The 17,505-nt window shown below is 47.8% G+C and overlaps 1 pseudogene; it reads right to left on the bottom strand.

The window, feature by feature from the left end:
- Window positions 1-2,115: 2,115 nt before the first annotated feature.
- LOC146359063 (uncharacterized) overlaps window positions 2,116-17,505 on the bottom strand; it is a 39,927-nt pseudogene continuing 24,537 nt past the window's right edge.

Genomic DNA, 17,505 nt, shown 5'->3' with positions numbered 1-17,505 from the left:
CATGGTCGATAGTGAAATTGCATGATAGAGCAAATGCATGATAGAGGCATAAAGACATGAAAGAAATCACCCTTCCAGAAAGGAAGGAGTTTAACAACCCACACCTACAAAGGGGTTTTCAATGTCACTAGGTCACTATCATACATTTGTCCAGCAATAGCTATGCTCCCAAATAGTGGCATAGTGAGGTAATGAGCTAGGGGATATAGCTATTGCTGGACAAATGCAAGGTAGTGACATACTGAGTTAGAGAGATAGTGGGGAGATGGAGGTAATTCTGAGAAAAGCAGTAGTTGGGTTTAACACTTAAATTTTTTAAAAGAAGTTAGAGGCTGCCCGGAGCACACCTATACTTTACGGGGTTGGCCACCAGAGTTTAGTGGTAGGCAAGGTGAAGTACACAGCATAAGATCATGCAGAACTTTGATGGCCAGCCCTGAAATGGTGGAAACAGCAGGGAAACACAGGCAGGGAAAACACTGGGGAAAAGGCCCTTGACTGGGGTCACTGAGGTGAAAGACACACCCACCCCTGGGCAGGGCTATCATGCGGAAAGTGGTGGTGCACACCACAACAGAAGCACAGACAAGCTGAATTAAGGAAAACCACCAGACTAAAAGTAGTCTCAGAAGAACTGGTTTTTCAGCGCAAAACTCCAGAGTGGCTGCAAGATGGCCACGATGTCATGTATCCGTTGCTCATGGAGACACCCCCCCCCCCCGGGCACCTTAAGGTCCACCTTTTTTCATATGTTCCTCCCTGCATGCTCCACTTATCATCTGTCACACTTCTTCAGATACCCTGCCCACATGTCTATCATTTTTCTGTAGTGGCACCTATCCTGTTGAATACTTTGTCTCTTCAGATCCATCAAGCCCTGACAGTCTACTGGTTTTGGTGGCTGGTAAAAACTGGCTATAAAAACAAACAAACACAAAAGCCATTTAGGCTGCAATGCTATACATACTTACCTGGGAGCAAGTCCCGCTGAACTCAATGGGACTTGCTTCTGAGTAGACTTGTATAGGATTGGACACTTAGGTGATCTTTGGGTTGTGTGCGCGTGCATGTTTTTAAAGTACTGTTCCATTTTTCATTGCTATTCTGAAATTATTGTTGTTTTTTAGTTTATTATGTTAAATGCATTATTTTAAAAATGATTTTGACTATTAGAAATGAGTTGTGGGATATATTATGTTTACATATTATGTAGAATTCTTATTTTATGATCTGCCTTGAGTTCCTTTTTTGGAAATAAGGCTGGATATAAGTTTTTAAAATACATGAACACAAAGACCCAAGGTTTGTTGCATATAACGTAGCAGCTCCATGTTCGTAAGATGTTGATAGCACAAGTAATTCTTAATAATATCGTCATCAACGACAGCAGAAATCTTTGTTTACAGAGATCAATCATATAACTATGTGGGCATATTGTGGAATGTGAAGCTGGTGTGCAACATCAAGGAGCTAATCAAATGGACAGAGGCACCACATCATTAACCTAGCCGAACTCCCTAGGAATACCCTCTTGTTTTTGCAAAAAATATAATGAGCTATTAAATGCTCACAAGTCTTTATGACCTTGATTATTCATCTCATCCACAATAGTTTTGCTGTCAGGGTGACCTGTTGCATCATGCACTGTAGTTGGTTCAATAATGACTGTAACAGAGAAGTGTCACCTCTGGAAGTCATCAACTTTGCTTCCAATGGCCCTCAAGTTCTCTTTCGGGAAAACTCTAGTCAAGCACAGAATAGAAAACAGTGATCTGTTACAATGAGGAGAAGACGCTAACTATACAGAAGTTGGGAAGAAGCGGGCGGGGGGGGAGTCCAGGAAAGTGGTGCTGGGAACTTCTCTTCCATTGCTCAACTAGTCCATCCATCCTGTGTTACTTGTTGCTATTTCTCCTTCACGCAATGGTAGCTGATGCTTGGGTATCATTTAGAGCTGATCCAAAAAAGCATTTCTAGTTCTGTTTTCATCAAGGATGACATCCACCCATTGACCTTATGATTTCCGAGTTTGAACATCCAGTCTTTTCTTGGATTCATTTCCAATTCCAGTTCAAAGTGCTGAGCTTGGCCTATAAAGGTCTATAATGCTTATGACTAGGGATAAGATGGCAAAATCCCCCATGCCTGGCCCCCGCTCGCCAACTCCAAGGCATGGACGGGCCTGGCTGAAGAGTGCTCTGGAGCTCGGCAAGCAGCCAGGAGCTGCTTGGACTTGGCTGCTGCCCCTTGACAGCTGACAAGGCAGGAGGAAGATGAGGTGGTGCCCCATCCACTAGCCATCTCCTTCTCATGAGCACCAGATGGCTAGTGGCTGGGGTGTGCCCCTTGCCTCCTCCTTCTGCTACCCGGTTGGCTGTCCTTGACAGCTGACCAGGCAGGAGGAAGAGGAGGAGGTGCCCCATCATGAGCATCCTCCTGGACACTCCCTACACTCACTTGGGCCCCATTCAGTGAGCAACAGCCATTTTGCTGACTTGTTTATTTTACGAAAGAAGCTAAAAGAAACTGCACATATTTAAATGTGTGCATTTTTAAGCTCCCCTTTTTCATTAAAAAAAGGCAGCAAAATGGCAGGTGCTTGCTGGATGGGCCTGGGGTGAGTGTGGGGAACTTGCCAAGCTCCTGGGGGCTCAAGCGCAGGTCCGGGGGGGGGGCGGGGGAGCAGGTGTGGTGCTTCAGTGGGCACCCAGAGAACCTTGGTTGGGGTGGATTCACACACCTCTACTCATGATGTCAGTACATGATAGAACATCTCCTCCTGTATGTACCTACCTGTGCCTTCAGGTCACAAATATGACACAAATATTAAGGGGAGAAGACATAGATAAGTGGTAGAACACCTGCTTTGCATGCAGAAGGTCCTAGGTTTGATCCCCAGCATCTCCAGGTAGGGCTGGAAGCAATGCCTACTTGAAACCCTGGAGAGCCACTGTCAGTCAGCACTGAGAATACTGGGCTACATGGACCAAGGGTCTGACTTCATATAAGGCAGCTTCCCATGTTCCTATGACTATTTGTGGTCATACTCATTGTATATCACCCTGGCATCCAAGGATAAAGAGCAGTCTAAAAATATTTTTAATAAAGAAATACATCTACAGCGGCCTTCCTCCAAGTGTCCCCCTCAATCTGAAGTTTGGAGGGTGGCCACAAGAAAGAGGGCCTTTGTTGGTGGTGCTCCCTGGTTCTGGAAGGCTCTCCCAAGGGAAGCTCACCTGGCATCTACATTGCTTTTCTTTCAGCAGCAGGCTAAGATCTCTTTTGCTTTTCCAGACCTTTTAAGATCTTGCTATTTGAGTCCCTATGGCACTGCTGGTGGTTTTAACTCCTCTATTTATAGGCTGCTTTTAGCTGCTGTGGTTTGTATTGTATTTCACTGTGTCATTTTGTTTTATATGCTTGTTTGGATCTTTTAAGATAGATGCTTGGATTTTTTTTATTGTACTACCGTTACACTTTATTGATTTTGTAGGGTGCCTAGGAATCTTGTTTTATAGGCATCTAGCACACATAATTAATACATCTGAACTCAGGACTCCAGTCACAGCCTGGAGAGACCTGTGCAAAATCCCCCAAAGGCTGGGTTTTTTTCAGGCTCCAAGGAACTGGCAATCCCTGACCTAGGCCACGTTGCCCAGGTCAGGGAGCATTGGGAACTTGTCTGACTAAACTGAAGGAAGATCCCTACCAGAATGATGTCCTCTTCATAAGCCCTCCCTTTCATCCACGTGACTGGAAAGAGCCCTGCCCAAGCCCTGTCCCAGCTCCATTTACTGTGACGTGGGCTGGGAGGAGGGTTTACAGAGAGTATATAAAGGGATTATATGTAGGTTTCATCTCAATCAGGCCAGGGATTTTCCCCAGGCTTGGTCATACAAGCTGAGGAGATAGTCCAGCTCCTTTGCTCCCTGAATTGTGGAATGTCCCTGAACAGTGCTCTGTGCTAGGAGCTTAGGGACTGCAGTGCAATATTCCCAGGAGCATTAAAAAACAGCCTTGGGAGGGTGGGGGGAGCTTTTGCACACCTGTACCTGAGCTACAATTAGTGTCTAGGACTTGGACAAAAACCACAGAAACACTTCTGATGATCTTGCAATTTGCTTACCTCATCGCCAAGCGCTTCTTCCTGCACTGAACATGCATTTCTTGGATACACAAATCAAAACTCAGCCATCTGCCTTTTCTCCCCCCACCTTTTTTAGAATTCTTTGTCAACCTCTCCATTTCAAATGCTACTGTATACATAAACCTTGCTGATTACTAAATGTGTTCATCAGGAAACACGTTTGATGTTTACAGAGCTTGCTGTAATGCTGCCTGAATTAATTTTGCCATATTGAGCCTACTAAATCCAGCCTTTGAAAGCAGATTATTCTTTTGATAGATTTTGCTCTCTCTCTCTCTCTCTCTCTCTCTGCCAGTCATCTCATAAAATAAAGGTTTATACTTATTATCACTGGTAAGTTTCACTTGACAAAAGCTAGTAGTGGAAAGGTCAAGAGACTAATCACTGATATCCTTTCAACAGCTATCTTCTTTCCTAGTCAGGAGTTCAGCAAGAGATAAAGGTAAAAAGAAAGAAAGAAAGAAAGAAAGAAAGAAAGAGAGAGAGAGAGAGAGAGAGACAGACAGACAGACAGACAGACAGAAAAAAGGTCAGGTTTATTTTAGATATTCTCTGATATAGTCTGATTCTCCCTCTCCCCACAACACCATGGCAGGCAATGCCATATGGTCCCCTAAGTGATAAGTTGACTTCGCCACAATGTTTTCTTCATATTGAGGAGCATGAGAAATGAAATGAGTGCATGCTTGAATGTGTCTGCCTCTCCAAAAGAGACTGTTTCCATGGTTTGATGTGTCATCTTTAATATGAAAGGCATGGCTATTCCAACCCTCATTTCCTAGTTTTAGGATTTGAGTATCTATTGCTCCATTTCTGCTTTCAAATCCCAGCATACTTGGATTTAGGGATGTACAAATCCCTTACCTGGCTCCGCGCAGGGGCATCTGCGGTGGGGGGAAGGCGCTCCGTCCCTCCCCCCGGAATCCTGCCCAGCCAGCTTCGCTCTGCGGCCAAGCCACGGAGCCGCTGGCCGGCTCCAGCCGCCCGCAGCCGGACATCCGGCCACTGGGCAGCCCCGCAGGGATGCAAATGGCGGCTGTTGTAGCCGCCGCCATTTGCATCCCTGTATTGAGCCGTGATAGACTACATAAATACTTACGTAGCCTATCACGGCAGGGGGCAAAAAACCCCAGCGTACGCAAATGGCGGTAGCTGCTGCCATTTGCGTATGCTGGGTTTTCCCCCCCCCCCGCCGTGATAGGCTACGTAAATACTTATGTAGCCTATCACGGCCTCTGCAGGGATGCAAATGGCGTCCCCGCATTAGCTGTGATAGACTACGTAGGTATTTACCTAGCCTATCATGGCTTGAAGAGGAGGAAGCGAATGGCAGCCGCAGGACAGTCGCCATTCGCAAAGCAGCGCAGATGGGAGCAGGTAAGTGCTATGTGCCTTTCGTGGGGTGGGGGTGGTGGAGACTTCATCCCATGTGCCTTTTGTGGGTTGGGGGGGCAGGGGCTTCATTCTGCGATGGATTTCGGAGGGCCGAATGCACTGGCATTTGGCCTCACCGAGATCTGTCGTGGAATTCTCTGACATCCCTACTTGGATTGGGTTTGCAGTCCTGCAACACAAAATGGATATTAGATCCCCATTTTCAGCTCCCAGATTGGAAGTAGAGTTCAATTTGGATCCTTATGGGATGTTTGCAGTGTGATGGTAAGTTGATGAATTGTAAAATATGACTCAACGCCATAGTTACAGCCATATGAAATATTTCTTTCTTGTTAATTGGAGTTTTCTATGGTCACTACTTTTCTCACTGTGGTTTAATATGTCTGCATATTGTAATTCCTGTGGTGCTTTCTTTGCATAATGCACTGTAACAGTTGTGGCTTATGACAGTGTTTGCATTGACACAGCAGATAAAATTGTAGGGGTGGACGGAAGTCACTTACCTGTCCTCGAAGGACGTTCGCGGTGGGGGGGAGGCGCTTCGCTGGTCCCCCCGCGAAGTTCAGGCTGGGGGGGGAGGCTTCCCGCCTCAGCCTGGCCAAAATTCAGGCCGGGGGGAGGCTTCCCGCCTCGCCCCGGCCGAAATTCAGGCCGGGGAGGAGGCTTCCCGCCTCGCCCGGCCGCGAACGCGAAGGTTTAAAAAAAAAAAAAAAGAACGCCCCCTGATAGGCTACGTGACGATTCACGTAGCCTATCACGGCTAGATCTGCAAAGTCAGCCATGATAGGCTACGTGAATTGTCACGTAGCCTATCACGGGTGACTTAAAAAAAAAAAAAAAGTGTGTACGGATAATGGTGGCCCCCATAGGGAGCCGCCATTCCCGTTCCTTATTTGGTCGCTGTAGTCTACGTAAATGTTTACGTAGACTACGGCGAAAATAAGGGCAACACTAAAAAAAAAACCCCGCCCCCTGATAGGCTACGTGACGATTCATGTAGCCTATCACGGCTAGATTTGCAAAGCTATTTGCGTTGCCCTTATTTTCGCCGTAGTCTACGTAAACATTTACGTAGACTACAGCGACCAAATAAGGAACGGGAATGGCGGCTCCCTATGGGGGCCACCATTATCCGTACACACTTTTTTTTTTTTTAAGTCACCGGTGATAGGCTACGTGATGATTCACGTAGCCTATCACGGCTGACTTTGCAAATCTAGCCGTGATAGGCTACGTGAATCGTCACGTAGCCTATCAGGGGGCGGTTTTTTCTTTCTTTCATTGCAATGGCAGCAGCGGCGGCAGCCGGTCGAAAGACCGGCTGCCGCTCCCGCCTCGATCGAACACCCGCCGAACCGCCGGCCGGACCAGCCACCAGGAGGGACATTCGGTGAAGGTACGTCCCGTCCCGGGGGGGGTGCGGGGGGCGGGTGGGGTGCGGAGGATTTCTCCCCGAAACTTGTTCAGGGGGCCGAACACGTTGGCGCTCGGCCCCCCGAAGTTTCGGGGAGAAATTCTCCGCCACCCCTATAAAATTTTAAGATTGGACTGGAAGTACATTGGAGTGATGGTATTAGACATCAGATGGAGAATTAAAAAAACACAAGGTATCTGATGAAGTAAGCTCTTGATTATGAAAGCTCCTGCTGAAATAAATTAAAATTAAGGTCCAATGCATAATACCTGGCATCAGTGGAGGCTGGTGGCTCTGATTTCAGTGGGCCTGTGAATCCACTTTGGGTTTCAGTCAGAACCAGCAAGAACTCTAAAGGAGCTAGCCAAAGTGCTGAACCTATTTGGGGATAGGGTTAAGCACTTTGGATAGCTCCTTTATCATCCTGACTAGTTCTGACTAAAACTCCGAGGTGATTTTAGCTCACCACAATTGGAGCCACCAGCCTCCACTAGGGGTGTACGAAACCCCGCTTACCTGGCTCTGCTGGGTTCCGCTGGGGGTGGAGGCACTCTGTCCCTCCCCCTGGAATCCTGGCCGGCTGGCTCCACTCCGCGGGGATTCCGCGGAGCCACCAGCTGGCTCCGCCAGCAGCCGGACATCCGACCGCTGGCTAGCGGGGATGCAAATGGTGGCTGCCGTTGCCGCCGCTGTTTGTGTCCCTGTATTCAGCTGTGATAGGCTACGTAAAGACTTATGTAGCCTATCACGTCTGGGTGAAAAAAAAAAAAAGCCTATGCAAATGGCGGTGGCTATGGCCGCCGCCATCTGCGTTCCTTATTTTTGGCCATCTTAGTCTACGTAAATATTTACATAGACTAAGATGGTGAAAATAAGGAGGAACGCAAATAGTGTAGCGGGCGCTATTTGCATTCCCCTTTATTTTCGCCGTCTTAGTCTACATAAATATTTATGTAGACTAAGACGGCCAAAAAGAAGGAACGCAAATGGCAGCGGCTGTAGCTGCCACCGTTTGCGTAGGGGTTTTTTTTTTTAAAAAAACCCAGACATGATAGGCTACGTAAGTCTTTATGTAGCCTATCACGAATGGGGAAGAAAAAAAAAAACACAGACTGCAAATGGCGGCGGCGGCAGCCGTTCGGAAGACCAGCCACTGCCGCCGCCGCCGAAGCCGCTGCTGGAGCTGCCGCCATCCAGAACATCCACCCCAGGTAACTCTTGTCCCAGGGGGGGATCCGCGGGGGGTGGCAGGCCATTCCGCCACGGAGTTCAGGGGCCGAATGGACTGGCATTCGGCCTCACCAAGATCTGATGTGGAATTCTCTGACATCCCTAGCCTCCACTGACTGGAAGTGTGGTAAAAGCCTCTTCCCCATGTCTTCTCATGATACTCTGGGACTGTTTGAATACAGATATCTAGCCCTGTTTGTTTTGCTGCCTCAGCCATACCTGTTGGATTTGCCTTGGGCTTCATTATAGGTAGGGCTATGCACCACTTCAGTCCAAAGCCTGAATAATGAGGCAAAGCGGGGTGATATGGAGGTGCCTCATCACAATCAGAAGCAGATCAGAATAGCAACGAGGTGCCCCAAAGTGAAGTGGCTCATTGATGAGGTGCCTCGTTCACCTCAGAGATTAGTAGCTCTTCTTATGCCTTCCGAGCAGCCCAGACAGTCTGTCCCCAAAATGTATCAACTTCTGAAAGATCATGTGGAGGGAGAGGAGGAGGAGGGAGGGGGAAGGGAAGAGGAGGCAGAGGCACCAAGTGTATCAATTTGAGAGAGATCCAGCCACCGGGAGGGGCAGAAGATGAGGAGGGAGGGGGGAAGGGGAAAGGGGGCAGCGGAGGAGGAGGGATGGAGATTTGCTGTGAGTCAGCCTCCGTTTGCTCATTGTGAGAGAGGTGGTGTTACTGAAGAGGAGAGGACTGTCTGAACTTTATTTGGCTAGAGTAGTGGTCTCCAAAGTGTGTGGGGGTACAAGACTATCCACTGGGGTGCACGAGCCCCCTGATAATTGAGCAGCCTCCTGCTGCCCTGATGAGCTGCCATTGTGTGCAGTGATGGTGGTGGCGGCGGCAGTGGCAGCAGGATGGGACAGGAGCCAAGAGGGAAGCTCCATGGCATTTCTTTCTCCACTCCAGTCCTATCCTGCCTCAGCTGCAGCCACTGAGAGCAACTGCACCAGTCTCTGACAGGCATGGCAGAGGCAGCCATGGCACTGGAGGAGCTGCCATCCTGCTGAAGGAAAGTGGGAAGGAGATTAACCCTTCCCACTCTCCTTTGGCAGAATGAAGCCAAGAAGAAAGTGTGTGCTATGACAGCTATGTTAGTCTCTCCCCACCTCACCCCACCCTTCTTTAATAGGTTTACCATTCATTCTTCTTGTTTGTTCATTTAAAAATCCAGAAAATTTCACTGTAGTTGCTTATATCCCCTGCCACACTCACCTTTTCAATTCTCTCTCAACCACTGGTTTGCCCTTACTTTGATTGTATGTGTGTGTATATTAGGGATGTACGAAAGTCACTTACCTTTTTGAAGGGTGACATTCGTGGTGGGGGGAAGGCGCTCCGTCCCTCCCCCTGAAATTCTGGCCAGGGGGGGAGGCTCTCCGTCCCTCCCCCCTGAACCCTGGCCGGCTGGCTCCGCTCCACAGGGATTCTGTGGAGCCGCCGGCTTCCTCTGCAAGTGGCCAGACATCCAGCCACTGGCTAGCAGGGACGCAAATGGCAGCGGCTGTAGCCGCCGCCATTTGCGTCCCTGCAGTCAGCCATGATAGGCTACATAAATGTTTACGTAGCCTATCACAGCTGATTAAAAAACAACAACAACGCACGTACGCAAATGGCGGCGCCCATCTACGCTATTTGCGTTCCCCTTATTTTTGCCGTCTTAGTCTATGTAAATGTTTATGTAGACTAAGATGTGCCAAAATAAGAAACGCAAATGGCGGCGCCCATGGGCGCCGCCATTTGCGTACGCGCGTTTTTTTCTTTTAAATCAGCCATGATAGGCTACATAAACATTTACGTAGCCTATCATGGTGTTTTTTAAAAATCTAGCCGTGATAGGCTACGTAAATCTTTATGTAGCCTATCATTTTTTTTTTTTTTAACTGGAAATGGCAGTGGCGGCAGCCGGTTGGAAGACCGGCTGCCCTGGAACCGCCACCGGAGCCTCTGCCGCTAGGAAGATCCGCCCAAGGTAAGTCTCATCCTGGGGGGGCGGGGGATGGCAGACCGTTCCGCCACCGATTTCGGGGGCCCAATGCGCTGGCATTTGGCCTCCCCAAGATCCATGACAGAATTCTCTGACATCCCTAGTTATATATTATATATATATATATATATATATATATATATAGAGCGAGAGAGAGAGAGAGAGAGAGAACATTCCTTTCCTTGTTCTTGGCTCCCCTCCACTTTCCCTTCTCAATTCCTGTATTCTGTCCCTTCTATTTTTGATCTCTTTTCCCTAAAAAATAATAAAAATTAAAATCTTCTTTTTCTTCTGTTAGGTTTATGGTTAGTTGCCCCCCTCCCCTTGCTTGTAGTTTAATCAATTTTTTATTGTGAATTTTAACAAGACAAAACAAACAGAAAACATAACAAAGCTGAAAACACACAAAAAACAACATATTCTAAAACCTTCAGTTTCAAATATTACAACATTCTAGAAATAGGGGTGGACGAAAGTCACTTACCTGTCCTCGAAGGCCGTTCGCGGTGGGGGGGAGCGCTTCGCTGCTCCCCTCGCGAAGTTCAGGCTGGGGGGGGAGGCTTCGCGCCTTGCCTGGCTGAAATTCAGGCCAGGGGGGAGGCTTCCCGCCTCGCCCGGCTGAAATTCAGGCCGGGGAGGAGGCGCCTCGCCTTGCCCGGCCACGAACGCGAAAGTAAAAAAAAAAACAAAAAACGCCCCCTGATAGGCTACGTGACAATTCACGTAGCCTATCACGGCTAGATCTGCAAAGTCAGCCGTGATAGGCTACGTGAATCGTCACGTAGCCGATCACGGGTGAGTTTAAAAAAAAAAAAAAAGCGCGTATGCGAATGGCAGCCCCCATAGGGAGCCGCCATTCGCGTTCCTTATTTAGTGGCTGTAGTCTACGTAAATGTTTACGTAGACTACAACGAAAATAAGGGAAACGCAAATAGCGTTGCCCTTATTTTCGCCGTAGTCTACGTAAACATTTACGTAGACTACAGCCACCAAATAAGGAACGGTAATGGCGGCTCCCTATGGGGGCCGCCATTATCCATATACTCTTTTTTTTTTTTAAAGTCACCCGTGATAGGCTATGTGACGATTGACGTAGCCTATCACGGCTGACTTTGCAAATCTAGCCGTGATAGGCTACGTGAATCATCACATAGCCTATCAGGGGGCATTTTTTTTTTTCTTTCATTACAATGGCGGTGGCGGCAGCCGGTCGAAATACCGGCTGCCACTCCCGCCTCGCTCGAACACCCGCCGAATCGCCGGCCGGACCAGCCACCGGGAGGGACATTCGCAAAAGGTAAGTCCCGTCCCGGGGGGGGGGGGGGGTTGCGGTGGGCGGGGGGGGTGCGGAGGATTTCTCTCCGAAACTTGTTCGGGGGGCCGAACGCGTTGGCGCTCGGCCCCCCGAAGTTTCGGGGAGAAATTCTCCGCCATCCCTATCTAGAAAGAAAAAAAAAGAGGAAAAAATAGGTTACACATACACCTCAGTAAAAACAGATCAGATATCCACATATAAGTCCAATTGCAAGTTACACCTATATACCACTCTTTCAAATGCTGCTAGCGTTGTTAAGTCATCAATCCATTGCATTATAGGCGGAGAGCTTTTAACCTTCCAATATCGTAGTATCAGTCTTTTAGCAAACCAAAGGGCGTGAAAGATACATTTATGCTGACTGTGTATTCCAAGAAGCAGGTAAATAATTTAAAAGAACATTTACATCAGTAAATATGGAAGAGCTTTCCAATGCAAAATTTATCTGTATAATAACTTCCTCCCAAAAGGAGGCAACCACGGGGGCATTTCCAAAGCATATGAATAAGAGAAGCATTGACTGCATTACACCACCAACAATTAGCCAAATTTCACAAGCCTTTATTAAAAAGACATTGTGGCATCCAATAGACCCGAAACAAATGTTTTTCCTGGATAAGGTGTAACTTTGTAACCTTCCTGCTGTAAACCACTTGTATCATATTTATTCATTGATAATGAATATTTATAAACATGAATCATAGGATGATATATATGATCAGCTTCAATACGTATTTCCAGTAGTGAAGGAGACTCTGAAGCAGTAAAAGCAGCAGGACTGAATCTAGATACCAACAAAGGTTTCAATTGCAAGTACTACCATTCTGCTGTAGCAGGCAAATCAAATTGATCTTACAAAGTTGAAAATAACAAAAACCCATCATCAACACCCACTAATTGATCCAGGGTAAAGATAATTTTCTCTGCCCAGGTCTGCCATAAGAACATTTTCTTTCCAATTCTAAAATCTGTATTTCCCCATAAAGTCAATTTAACATGGGAAAATGGGTCAAACTGTAATTGGTGTGACATTATATGCCATACTTCTATAACTGCCAAAATTGTGGGAAAAGCTCTGTCTGCCTTAATATGCTGAGAACCTAGGGATGGGAGAGAAATCTGTCATGGACTCCAATAAGGAGTCCTAATGAGGAGTTCTAAAGAATCCGCCCCCCCGGAGTCCATGGCAGAATGGACTACCCCCCCGCCAACCCCCCAAAATCCTCCTGGGACAGAACGTACCTGGTGGTGGCTGGTATGGGTCGTTGGCTTTGTTCCACAGCCATCTGCTGCCGGGCTGTGGAACAAAATGGTGTCCGGCATAGGGGATGCCATTTACGTACTTGCCCTTGGCCGTGATTGGCTACGTAAATATTTACGTAGGCAATCATGGCCAAGAGCAGGGATGCAAATGGCATCCCCTACACCGGACACCATTTGCAGCCGCAGTCCGGCAGAGGATGGAAGTCCGGCTGCGGGTGGCCCCGGCTGGCAGTTCCATGGACTTGCTGCAGAGCGAAGCCAGCCGGGGAGGATTCTGTGGGGAGGGACAGATCACCTCCCCCCCCACGGACGCCCGGCGGACTCGGAAAGGTGAGTTCCATACACCCCTACAAGAACCTAAAGCCATCCATTTAAAGAGAGGCTCCAGACAAGAAGATTCCAACACTGTTTCCAAAAGTTTTCCCCAAGGTGGAAAATCTAATCTGAGTGGAAAAGACCAAAATTTAGTAGAGGTCAGCAAATAGGCCTGATGGTACATAGCTAGATCTTGAAAACTGAACTCACCTTCATTCATTGGAAGTTGCATCCTTTTCAAAGATATTCTTGGTGGAAAGGAACCCCAAAAGAATTTACGAAACAAAGCATTATGTTTTTGGAAATATTTGCCAGGTATAGGTATAGTGATCCCACATATAACATAAATAATTCAAGGTATGGTATTAATCTTAAGTGTATTCACCTTACCCTTTAAAGTCAACTTTAAAGATGCCCATCTTTCTATATCTCGTGAAATATCATTAATCAACTTGTTTAAATTTAATCTAATCATTTGAGATATATCTCTAGGATAAGTATTCCCAAGTAAGTAATAAACTCTGGGCACTGTCAAAATTAGGGATGTTGCGAGTGCAGTTCAGGGCTCAGGATTTTGTCAAGCAAACCCTGCTCGTGACCCCCGAACTGCGTGCGCCAAGACGCTGTCCTTGCTTGCCCCCTGCTTGTGCCCGCTCACTCTCCCAAGTACTCACCGTGAACTCATTTGGTTAACACCGCCATTTTCGCGCCTTTGCTTTCTAGGAAAAACAGGAAGTTTTAAAAATGCACATATTCAAATATGGAGTTTGGAGCTGGGAAAGCTAAATAAGTGCAATATTAGAGGTATAATCCTCTGTAGGTAGATGATCACTTGTGCATGTGCGTGAACCTGCTTTTCTAGGAGTTGTTCCTTCAATTTAATTTAAATTAAAAGGAAACAGCTTGGTTGTACTGGGAGCATTCCCTTCCCTCATTCCTTGATCATCCTCCCCATTGGGACGATGTCTTTTGCAGCACCTCTTCCAGCCACCTTCTCCTTTTTCTTTCTACTTCCGACTCATTTGTTATTTGTATTTGATTAGATTAATCTCTTCTTTCCATATTTTTTCAAACTAGCATAGCTTTTCCTTGCTTGCTTTTGCTACACTCTCCCCTCCCCTGCCATTACTGTGTTTGTTTGTCTATGTTGCTTGTGGACTCTGGAAAAGGCTGTGTTTGTTGTGAGGCCTCCTGTGAGGCCTTGGCAAGGCACATTGCAGATAAAATTGATCGGATAAGGAGTTAGGGAAGGCAGAGAATTCCGCCATGGATCTCAGTGAGGCCGAATGCCAGTATATTCAGCTCCCCGAACTCCGTGGTGGAACAGCCTGCCCCCCCGCGGATCCCCCCCAGGATGAGACTTACCTGGGGCGGATCGTCCAGGCAGCGTCTGCGGTGGCTGGTCTTCTGACAGGCCGCCGCCGCTGCCATTTCCAGTGTTAAAAAAAAAAAAGACGTGATAGGCTACGTAAAGATTTTAGGGATGCACGAAAGTCACTTACCTGGTCTCGCAGCTTGCTTCGCGGTGGGGGGGAGGCGCTTCGCTGCTCCCCCCGAAGTTCAGGCCGGGGGTGGAGGCTTCCCTCCTCGCCCGGCCGAAATTCAGGCCGGGGGGGAGGCTTCCCACCTCGTCCGGCCGAAATTCAAGCCGGGGAGAAGCGCCCCGTCTCCCCGGCCGCGAACTTCAAAAGAAAAAAAAAACATACGCCCCTGTGATAGGCTACGTAACGATTAACGTAGCCTATCACGGCTAGATCTGCAATGTCAGCCGTGATAGGCTACGTTAATCTTCACGTAGCCTATCACGGGTGACTTTGAAAAAAAAAAGCGCGTACGCAAATGGCGGCCCCCATATGGAGCTGCCATTCGCGTTCCTTATTTGGTCCCTGTAGTCTACGTAAAGATTTACGTAGACTACGGCAAAAATAAGGGCAACGCTATTTGCGTTGCCCTTATTTTCTCCGTAGTCTACGTAAATCTTTACGTAGATTACAGCGACCAAATAAGGAACGGGAATGGCGGCTCCCTATGGGGGCCGCCATTATCCGTACACACTTTTTTTTTTTTTTAAAGTCACCCGTGATAGGCTACGTGACGATTCACGTAGCCTATCACGGCTGACTTTGCAAATCTAGCCGGGATAGGCTACGTGAATCGTCACGTAGCCTATCAGGGGGCGTTTTTTTTTTCTTTCATTGCAATGGCGGCGGCGGCAGCTTGAACACCTGCCGAACCGCCGGCCGGACCAGCCACCAGGAGGGACATTCGGTGAAGGTAAGTCCCGTCCCGGGGGGAGTGCGGGGTGCAGGGGGTGCGGAGGATTTCTCCCCGAAACTTGTTCGGGGGGCCGAACACGTTGGCGCTCAGCCCCCCGAAGTTTCGGGGAGAAATTCTCCGCCATCCCTAGCGGCTATGGCCGCCACCACTTGCGTTCCTTATTTTGGCCCGTCTTAGTCTACGTAAATATTTACATAGACTAAGATGGCAAAAATAAGGGGGAACGCAAATAGCATCCGCTACGCTATTTGTGTTCCCCTTATTTTCGCTGTCTTAGTCTATGTAAATATTTACGTAGACTAAGACGGGCCAAAATAAGGAACGCAAATGGCATTATTTCAGTCAAGAAATTAGGGATGTACAGAAGTCACTTACCTTTTACGAAATTTGATTCGCGGTGGGGGGAGGTGCTCCGTCCCTTCCCCTGAAATTCTGGCCGGGGGGGAGGCGCCCCATCCCTCCCACCGCGAATCCTGGCCGGCCGGGTCTGCAAATGGCCATGGGCGCTGCCATTTGCATTCCTAATTTTGGCACGTGTAGTCTACATAAACATTTATGTATACTATGGCGAAAATAAGGGGAACGCAAATAGCGTAGACGCTACGCTATTTGTGTTCCCCTTATTTTCGCCGTAATCTACGTAAATGTTTACGTAGACTAGATGTGCCAAAATAAGGAACGCAAATGGCAGCGCCCATGGGTGCCGCCATTTGCGTACATGCGGTTTTTTTTTTACTCAGCCGTGATAGGCTATGTAAACATTTACGTAGCCTACCACAGTATTTTTTAAAAATCTAGCCATGATAGGCTATGTAAATCTTTACGTAGCCTATCACTCTTTTTTTTTTTTAACTTGGAAATGGCAGCGGCGGCAGCCGGTTGGAAGACCGGCCGCCGCAGCTGCTGCCGCCAAACCGCCGCCGAACCGCCGCCAGAGCCTCCGCCGCCAGGGAGATTTGCCCAAGGTAAGTCCTGTCCCGTGGACCATTTCGTCACTGATTTTGGGGGGCCGAATGCGCTGGCATTTGGCCTCCCCGAGATTCGTGGTGAAATTCTCTGACATCCCTAGTCAAGATACATTCAAAATACTCACTTAGTGTGTGCTAGAAATAAACAAAAGCAGATAGAAAAATAACCTCTGCCAGCCTGCCTGCCAGCTAATGTGTGTATTCAGCCATAGTGAGGCTGAGCCAGTGATTCTTCTGAATAAGGGTTGTTTTGCACTTCAAAGAAACCTGCAGCAGAGATTAAGCGTAGTGACCTCTGCTTCAACACACTTTCCCTTCTGAGTTTGGTCTGAGTTTCTGGGAATATCAAATTCAACCTGTGCATAGCACACAAGCCAGTGGGCCAAAGTGCCTGGACTTTGGTGGGTGGGATGCCCTCAAGGGGGGCAGGGAGGGGCCCAGGTTTCACATATGTCCATGGAAACAGGGAGAAGTTACAGCTCTTTGCTTTGGGAGTTTTCCTGGAAAAAGTCAAATTTCACCTGTGCCTAGCACACAAACCAGTGGGCCAAACTGCCTGGGCTTTGGGGATTGCAATGCCCTTGAGGGAGGCGGGGAGACACCAAGGTGTCACATGTGTGTGTAGAAACAGGGAGAAGTTACAGCTCTTTGCTTTGAGAGTTTCTGTGGAAAACTTCAGATGTTAATTCTGCCTAACACAAAACTCTCACAAAACCCTCTTGGCCAAACTGTCTGAAATCTTGCAGGTCACCTCCTCTCCAGGGGCTTGGAGAAGTCCCCAAAATTCATGCCTGTCTTGTCAAAACTGAAAAAGATATGACCATTTGTGTTTTCCCATGCAAGTCAATGGGAATATGCCAAAAATGGGTGATCTGGATATCCAAACCTTGCTTCGAATTCAGATCTGAGTCGAAGCAGGTCCGAATCTATCTGAGGCACTTAGGGGTCACTTCAGAGGATCTGAAGTGGCATCTGAATTGGATCAGGGTGTGTGTGTGTGTGTCCGTGCACAGCCCTAGTTAGCACAATAGGTATGATCCTTGCCTGGCTTAGGAACCACAGTAATACAAGTGTCATTTAATGATGAAGAAAGGGAGCCTACCTACCTCAAAAATATGATTATGGAGGCAATACAACTTTGGGGCTAAAAAACTAGAGAAAGTTTTATACCATACAATTGGGAATCCATC

This window comes from Heloderma suspectum, chromosome 1 (assembly GCF_057233095.1).
Source record: "Heloderma suspectum isolate Gila_16-S chromosome 1, 16-S_ref, whole genome shotgun sequence".
In the NCBI taxonomy this organism is placed as follows: Eukaryota; Metazoa; Chordata; class Lepidosauria; order Squamata; family Helodermatidae; genus Heloderma; species Heloderma suspectum.
This window is presented reverse-complemented; position numbering and strand designations above follow the sequence as displayed.